Source organism: Eriocheir sinensis, chromosome 8 (genome assembly GCF_024679095.1).
Source record: "Eriocheir sinensis breed Jianghai 21 chromosome 8, ASM2467909v1, whole genome shotgun sequence".
NCBI lineage: Eukaryota > Metazoa > Arthropoda > Malacostraca > Decapoda > Varunidae > Eriocheir > Eriocheir sinensis.
The window spans coordinates 15,203,782-15,213,148 of NC_066516.1; the positions used below are offsets into that span (position 1 = coordinate 15,203,782).

At 46.5% G+C, this 9,367-nt stretch overlaps 1 long non-coding RNA gene across 2 annotated transcripts in view; it reads right to left on the reverse strand.

Moving 5' to 3' along the window:
* Nucleotides 1-9,367, reverse strand: part of LOC126995762 (uncharacterized) — a 48,073-nt gene continuing 38,706 nt past the window's right edge. For both annotated transcript variants that reach the window (XR_007750689.1, XR_007750690.1), the window contains exon 3: nt 1-331. This is a non-coding gene — a long non-coding RNA (uncharacterized LOC126995762). The remainder of the gene's footprint in view (nt 332-9,367) is intronic.

The window sequence follows — 9,367 nt, forward strand, 5'->3', positions numbered from 1 at the left end:
TCTCTGCCGGATGGTGTCGCAGGAACAGGTTTTCGATGCTGAATCCACGGTCGGGAGTCTATCCGGTTTTCCATCCTAGAATTGACAAACTCGGTTTCATCAGCATCAATACACTTAAAAAATATATTAACTTTATCTTCGTCTTGGCATTTTGTGAAGAGCCAAACAGTCTTCCTGCTAGGGCCGGGGGCCGGGAGCCGAGGGGGAGGCCTTGGGCTCCCTCACGGCAGAGACCGAGTTACTGAGGGGCCCCGAGGAGATCCCCGGCCCCTGCAGGCGGTCAGAAGAGGCCGCCAACACCAAATGCCCTCAATATATGCGTTACCCTAACCTTGATGACGATCCTAAGGAGAGGAACGTATAGTTGAGTGATGACGAATCGCGGACACACTTTGAGGAAGAAGCACAATTACCCTCAAAAAAGAAGGCGGAGACGTTGGAAAGGGAAGTCATTAATGAAACAGATGAAGTTAGTAAAGAAACAAGAAATTACAGTTGTTGAACGACAACTTAAGGGTGCCGTGAACCTTCCACTGTATCTTTTACGGAGACTGTGAAAACAAAAGTTGTTGTACGTAGAAAGAGGTGAAGAAAGGGTGAACAAAACTGTTAACCCAGCCTCTTGGGGGGCAAGCCAGCCCAACTAAGAGCCGGTCCCAAGCCCGGAGGAATGGGGAGGGTTGCTGACCCTGGCTTGACTGTCCGGGTGGGATGCTGACCTTGGCTTAACTGCCCGGGTGGGATAATGATCGCAGACCTTGGCTTGATTGCCGGGGTGGGATGTGGCCCTTGGCTTGATTGCTTTGGTGGGATGCGGACCTTAGCTTGATTGCAAGGGTGGGATGTGGCCCTTGGCTTGATTGCTCTGGTGGGATGCGGACCTTAGCTTGATTGCCGGGGTGGGATGTGGCCCTTGGCTTGATAGCTCGGGTGGGATGCGGACCTTAGCTTGATTGCCGGGGTGGGATGTGGCCCTTGGCTTGATTGCTCTGGTGGGATGCGGACCTTAGCTTGATTGCCGGGGTGGGATGTGGCCCTTGGCTTGACTGCTCTGGTGGGATGCGGACCTTAGCTTGATTGCCGGGGTGGGATGTGGCCCTTGGCTTGACAGCTCGGGTGGGATGCGGACCTTAGCTTGATTGCCGGGGTGGGATGTGGCCCTTGGCATGACTGCTCTGGTGGGATGCGGACCTTAGCTTGATTGCCGGGGTGGGATGTGGCCCTTGGCTTGATAGCTTGGGTGGGATGCGGACCTTGGCTTGATTGCCAGGGTGGGATAATGATTGCTGACCTTGGCTTAATCGCCCGGGTGGGATGCGGACCTTGGCTTGATTGCCCGGGTGGGATAATGATTGTTGATCCTGGCTTAATCGCCCGGGTGGGATGCGGACCTTGGCTTGATTGCCCGGGTAGGATAATGATTGCTGACCTTGGCTTAATCGCTCGGGTGGGATGCGGACCTTGGCTTGATCGCCCGGGTGGGATAATAATTGCGGACCTTGGCTTAATCGCCCGGGTGGGATGCGGACCTTGGCTTAATCGCCTGGGTGGGATGCGGACCTTGGCTTGATCGCCCGGGTGGGATAATGATTGCGGACCTTGGCTTAATCGCCCGGGTGGGATGCAGACCTTGGCTTAATCGCCCGGGTGGGATAATGACTGCTGACCTTGGCTTAATCGCCCGGGTGGGATGCAGACCTTGGCTTAATCGCCCGGGTGGGATGCGGACCTTGGCTTAATCGCCCGGGTGGGATAATGATTGCTGACCTTGGCTTAATCGCCCGGGTGGGATGCTGACCTTGGCTTAATCGCCCGGGTGGGATGCGGACCTTGGCTTAATCGCCCGGGTGGGATGCAGACCTTGGCTTAATCGCCCGGGTGGGATGCAGACCTTGGCTTAATCGCCCGGGTGGGATGCAGACCTTGGCTTAATCGCCCGGGTGGGATAATGACTGCTGATCTTGGCTTAATCGCCCGGGTGGGATGCGGACCTTGGCTTAATCGCCCGGGTGGGATAATAATTGCTGGCCTTGACTTAATCTCCCGGGTGGGATGCGGACCTTGGCTTGATCGCCCGGATGGGATAATGATTGCTGACCTTGGCTTAATCGCCCGGGTGGGATGCGGACCTTGGCTTAATTGCCCGGGTGGGATAATGATTGCGGACCTTGGCTTAATTGCCCGGGTGGGATGCGGACCTCGGCTTAATTGCCCGGGTGGGATAATGATTGCGGACCTTGGCTTAATTGCCCGGGTGGGATAATGATTGCGGACCTTGGCCTAATTGCCCGGGTGGGATGCAGACCTTGGCTTGATTGCCTGGGTGGGATGCGGACCTTGGCTTAATCGCCCGGGTGGGATGCGGACCTTGGCTTAATCGCCCGGGTGAGATAATGATTGCTGATCTTGGCTTAATCGCCCTGGTGGGATAATGATTGCGGACCTTGGCTTAATCGCCCGGGTGGGATGCAGACCTTGGCTTAATTGCCCGGGTGGGATAATGATTGCGGACCTTGGCTTAATTGCCCGGGTGGGATGCTGACCTTGGCTTAATCGCCCGGGTGGGATGCAGACCTTGGCTTGATTGCCCGGGTGGGATAATGATATATACATACACTTATAAACATACACTCTGTTCTCATGTACACTTGTATATACTCAAACCATTCACTTTAAACACACACACTCCACATTATACTCATCCTTCAGCTCTTCTCGTATGCACTAACATGCCCACTAGCAAAACAACTCACTCAAACTTTACCCACTTATTCTGATACCACTCTTGGATTAGTTACTGAAAAAATCTATGCAACGCCTTCCTTCATGACTGCATTTGGATAATTTTAAGAACAGCGGCTCCTACCGGGTCCGCATTAAGGGCACGGTGTGGTGGTAATTACAACATTACTAGCACGTACGACGGGGTTTTGACAAGCGGACAGGCGTGTTTATGTCTCCTCTCTTATTCCTCTCCCTCCTCTACATAAACATTTCATTCCTGCAAAATTCAACCTCTTCCCTTTTTTTCCCTCCGTCTATTTCTCTTTCTTTTTTCCTCATCTCCTTTTCTACTTCATTTTTTCTTGCATCACTACCACCATCAAGACCACTACCAACATATCCATCCTCTTCCTCCTCCTCCTCCTCCTCCTCCTCCACCTCCACCTCCACCTCCTCCTCCTCCTCCTCCTCCTCCTCCTCCTCTTCCTCCTCCTTCTCTAAGATGCCGAGAACTTGGACTGTCTAATGTATGGGGGAGAAAGGATCAGCTCATCAACATGATCCTTCAAAATTCCCAACCTGACACAGCTCCAGGTACTGACGCCAAACCTGCTCTCATCAGTGATATGGCACCTCATTGCGAAGATGCTCATTCGCTTGACTCTAAGGATGGGCAGTCACGCCAGCCTGCTGCCACCGTGCGCCCAACCAGGACAATCCATGAATCTACAGACCGACCAATCACACCACTCTAATCACTCTGAATTGGACCTTTCTAATACTGACCTGCCTCTCTGCTCCGACATTCAGAAAATTGCCTTTGATATTGAGAGCATTAAAAACCGTATAAATACCAAAGACTTGGAAATCGAGCTACTTTATGAAGAAGTCAGGACTGCTTACGAAACAATTAGGTCACTGCAGACACAGTCACCCATCTGGAACAAGAGCTTCAGTCTAGCACCAGCAGAAGAGCCCGTGACAGGGCTCCACCCCACTTTTTTTTTTTTTTATACATTTTTTTTTTTTTTTTTACGTCGTGGCCTATTGCGTCTGTCTAGAGCTGTGGACCTCACCATGCAGCTACGAGATTTGGCTGTTATAACTGTGGTGAACACAACCATAGACTGGCTACCTGTCGATTCGACCACAGACTGAGGTGCAGTAATTACCGTCGCCTTGGTCACAAAGAAAGGTTATGCCAGCTTCCTGTCGAATAGGAGTCCGCCATGAAGACAGAGCCACTTACACGAAAAAAAGGACAAATTGGAATTGAGCAAATCAATGCACAAAGTCTTTTATGTAATCTTGACGAAATACGTCTTTTAGTGAACGAACGTTAACCTGGCATTTTATGTGTGAGTGAAACGTGGTTGACCAATGATGTTTTAGACCAGCACATTGCCATGCCTGATTTTAATGTGTATAAACGTGACACAAGCAGCGGTGGAGGAGTGTGTATATATGTTAGGAATATGTGTACTGTCACTGTGATTGATGTAAACATTGACCGAGTCGAGGAGATTGAGGACTTATGGCTTACCGTGCAATGCCGAAAACTACCTTCTATAACAATTGGCTGCATGTACCGTCACCCGCACGCTAACTCTTTCAAATTTTGACTACATTTTAGATGTTTTTATTATATACACCTCAGAAATAAGCCTTTTTATGTGTTGGGTGACTTTATTTGTAATTTTTATCTAAAAACAACAAAATGAAACAAGTAATTAATAATACAAAGTTAAGTCAGTTAGTAAATTAGCCAATAAGAACTACATCCCTGTCGGCAACATTATTGGATCTTATTGTGACAAATAATCCTGCCCTAGTGTTGGACCATGATGGTATTGTTTGCCCCATTGCTGACCATGACTTGCTAACTCTCACTCTTGACATTGCCAAACCTAAAAGGCTACCTATAACAAAAACATTCCGAGAAATGAAGAACTACTCACCATAATTATTCTGTAATTTATTAATATCAGAAAGTAAGACATTAGATAACATCTACATTACTGACAATGTCAGTACTCAAGTTAAGGTTCTTAATGGTGTCTTTTTGAAATGTCTTGGTTTTTGCGCACCCTTAGTGACAAAGGAATTGAAAAGACCCTTTGCTAAATGGCTTAATGAAAAGTTAAGAACTTTGATACAACAAAAAAACAATGCCTTGAAAGCCTGGAAAAAAGAGAAAAGCAACGTTAACCTAGTAAATACTTATAAAAACTTAAAGTGCTAAGTCAGAAGATCTATTCACTAATTTAAATCCGAATTCTACAACAAAAAATTTGACAACAAAGGTAATAGCAAAATCATTTGGAAAACCATTAAGGAACTTATCCCTAATAATAAAAGCAGTAATCTGTCTGTCACATGTAACCATAAAGAAACTACCATGCAGACTGTTAAGCTCTTCAATGATTTTTTTGCTAACGTTGGTAGAATCACTTTTGAAAAGACACAATTATGTGACTCATCAAGTCTCCCAACTGCAGATCCAGTTGAAATCACTGATCCTAACTGTCTGTTCAGACCTGAGCCTATTGACTGGCAAACTTTAGTCCTTACCATTGCACATATGAACAATAGTGATGCATGTGGGTCTGATGGGATACCACTGAGATTCATAATGATTCCTTCCTGTTATTTTCTCTATTTAACCACCATCATGAACACGTCAATAGTCACAGAATTTTCCCACAGCATGGAAAGTCTCAATCGTGGTGCCAATCCTCAAGACTGGTGATGTAAACGACCCCAGTAATTATCGTCCCATATCTCTCCTCCCAGTCCTCTCCAAACTACTAGAAAAAATAGTTTCATCACAGTTGATTCAGCATCTGGAATCAAATCACCTACTTATTAATGCTCAGCATGGCTTCAGACCAAAGTTATCAACTACTTCAGCTCTATTAACACTAACTAAGAATCTATATTCCAACATGGATAATAAAAATGTCTCTCTGGTCACTCTCTGCGATTTATCAAAGGCCTTTGACAGCGTTATTCATGTTATTTTACTTAAAAAAATACCTTAAATGCAATGTGGATCCATTCTGGTTCGAGAGTTACCTTAGTGACAGAACACAATCAGTGCGATTAAATGACACTGTGTCTGATAAGACAGGTATTTCATATGGGGTGCCTCAAGGGTCTGTTCTTGGCCCTATTCTCTTTAATATTTATGTGAATGATCTTGCTTCATTCCTCCTCAACTGTGACGTCATTCAATACGCAAACGACACCCAAATTATTCTTTCAAGTAATATTGATAATTTAAAGGACCTTATACAAAAAGCTGAAGACTAAATTAGCTAAAGCATACTTTAATGCAAATGGTCTAATTCTCAATGCCCCCAAAACAATGTATCTTTATTGGATCCAGAAGGCTTTTATCACTGATTCCAGCCAAAGTGGCTCTCGGAGGCGCTGCAAAAAGTGACCATGTTACTCCCTTCCTTAGGGAGCTGAAATGGCTGAAAATAAATCACCAGTATGTGTATGAGATTATAACACTCACATATAGGATAATCAACCATGACCTCCCAGAGTGGTTGCTCCCATTAGCTCGTGTTCGTGACAGTCGCCGTCACCATGTAAACACCAGGCAGACTGAACACCTACATGTACCCCGGTGTAACACTTGCCTTGCCACCAGGTCTTTCCAAGTGAGTGCTCCCTCACTTTGGAACAACCTGCCTCCTGTTGTACAACACGCCCCCTCCCTGTTCACTTTCAAATCACGTCTCAATTTTTTTTTTACTTAATAGGCAATTTTCCCAGTAGCTTATCTAACTTTTATTCAATTTTTAGTTTTTGGTCCCATATTTGATTTTATTTATTTTACATCTGACTGTGATAGGCCTCGCCCTGTTAAATCTTTTTCTTGTTTTTATTTTGACTCAGCACTGTTGCTTTATGGTCTAATACTTATTAGCTCTCTGTGCCTGAATTTAGTTTTTAACAAGTCTGGCTAAACTTCACTGGCCTTATTGTATGGGACTTTTGTTATAAATCTAATTGATTATAAGATATATGTCAAGAAAAACCATTGAAATAATGGAAATAAGTTCTATTCTATTCTATTCTATTCTATTCCTCCTTCTCCTCCTCCTCCCGCCCCGCTGATGAGAGCTCTGCCTCACGATTTTCTCTAAGTCCATTGTTCTTGTTTCACGAGCGCCTCTACAGACAGACTGAGCCTCATAGGTGCCTTGCAGTGCACCATACAAACTAGTTCCTAAGCCAGTAATATCCAGAACGCGCATGGATCATTACGATTTCGGACATAAATCGGTCTTTACGAGTTCTACGTTATTTTCTTCTCTATAATAAGGTAAATAATAGCGCAAGTATTTGTATTTTGATTTTAAACGATTACATTCCTGATATATTACTACGCGGGGTCTATCGCTGCCAGCCGCCACGTAGCAGTCTGACAGTCTTCCTCGCGGCGCCATGATGGAAGGACAGATACAACTAAGGATAAAGACGAGATGACTTTAGAATTTACCCAAACGATGATTTTGAGATAGCTTTTAAATATTCGAACGATGACTATATGAAGAATTTACCTAGTGTTTAAAATGTTTTGGATAGAGTAGGTAGGGAGAGTAGAATATGCAGGTAAAGGTAAAAAAGCGCGTGGCCTCAGTGCTCCTCCTCCTCCTTATCATCGTCATCATCATCTAACAGCAACTTACCCTCTATCTGTGTTCCTCTTCTCTTCCCTCTCTTACTTTAACATCGTCTTTTTTTAATCTTCTATTCTCTCTCTCTCTCTCTCTCTCTCTCTCTCTCTCTCTCTCTCTCTCTCTCTCTCTCTCTCTCTCTCTCTCTCTCTCTCTCTCTCTCTCTCTCTCTCTCTCTCTCTCTCTCTCTCTCTCTCTCTCTCTCTCTCTCTCTCTCTCTCTCTCTCTCTCTCTCTCTCTCTCTCTCTCTCTCTCTCTCTCTCTCTCTCTCTCTCTCTCTCTCTCCTCTCTCTCATTCTCTCTCTTCTCTTCTCTCTCGCTCTCTCTCTCTCTCTCTCTCTCTCTCTCTCTCTCTCTCTCTCTCTCTCTCTCTCTCTCTCTCTCTCTCTCTCTCTCTCTCTCTCTCTCTCTCTCCTTTCTTTTTTTCACATCATTGTATCTTTCTCAATTCTTTCTCTCTCTTTCTCTCCTTACACTATTTTTCTCTTTTTCAAATTTCTTTCATAAGTGTACACATGCCTGTGTGTGTGTGTGTGTGTGTGTGTGTGTGTGTGTGTGTGTGTGTGTGTGTGTGTGTGTGTGTGTGTGTGTGTGTGTGTGTGTGTGTGCGTGTGTGTGTGTGTGTGTGTGGGTGTGTGTGTGTTTGATCTGCACCAGTACAGTTTTCTCTTTATTAGACATTCCCTCCTATAAAGAAACGGTCTCTGCCGGATGGTGTCACAGGAACAGGTTTCGATGCTGAATCCACAGTCAGGAGTCTATCCGGTTTTCATCCTAGAATTGATAAACTCAGTTTCATCAGCATCAATACACTTAAAAATATATTAACTTTATCTTCGTCTTGGCATTTTGAAGGCCAAGCAGATCTTCCTGCTGAGGCGGAGGCGGGGGGCGAGGGGGGAAGCAACCCTCACGGCAGAGACGGAGTTACTGAGGAGCAGGAGTCCCCGTCCCCTGCAGGCGGTCAGAAGGGCCGCCAGCACCAAATGCCCTCAATATATGCGTTACCCCTAGTGACGATCTAAGGAGAACAACGTATGGTTGAATGATGACAGATGGACACACTTTGAGGAAGAAGCACAATTACCCTCAAAAAAAGGCGGAGACGTTGGAAGGAAGTCATTAACAGAAACAGTTATTAAGTAAAGTAAAGTAAAAACAAGAAATTACAGTTGTTGAAAGACAACTGAAGGTGCCATCGAACCTTCCACTGCATCTTTTACGGAGACTGTGAAACAAAAGTTGTTGTACGTAGAAAGAGGTGAAGAAAGGGAACAAAACTGTTAACCCAGCCTCTTGGGGCAAGCCAGCCCAACTAGAGCCGGTCCCAAGCCGGAGGAATGGGGAGGGTTGCTGACCTTGGCTTGACTGTCCGGGTGGGATGCTTACCTTGGCTTAACTGCCCGGGTGGGATAATGATCCTGACCTTAGCGATTGCCCGGGTGGGATGTTGACCTTGGCAGTTGCCCGGGTGGGATGCGGACATTAGCTTGATTGCAAGGGTGGGATATGGCCCTTGGCTTGATTGCTCTGGTGGGATGTGGACCTAAGCTTGATTGCCGGGGTGGGATGTGGCCCTTGGCAATAGCTCTGGTGGGATGCGGACCTTAGCTTGATTTCCGGGGTGGGATGTGGCCCTTGGCAGTAGCTCTGGTGGGATGCGGACCTTTGCTTGATTGACGGGGTGGGATGTGGACCTTGGCTTGATCGCCCAGGTGGGATCCGGACCTTTGCTTGATTGCCGGGTTGGGATGTGGCCCTTGGCTACGTAGCTCAGGTGGGATGCGGACCTTAGCTGCTTGATTGCCGGGGTGGGATGTGGCCCTTGGCCCGGTGCTCTGGTGGGATGCGGACCTTAGCTTGATTGCCGGGGTGGGATGTGGCCGCTTGACGATTGCTCTGGTGGGATGCGGTCCTTAAGCTTGATTGCCGGGGTGGGATGTGGCCCC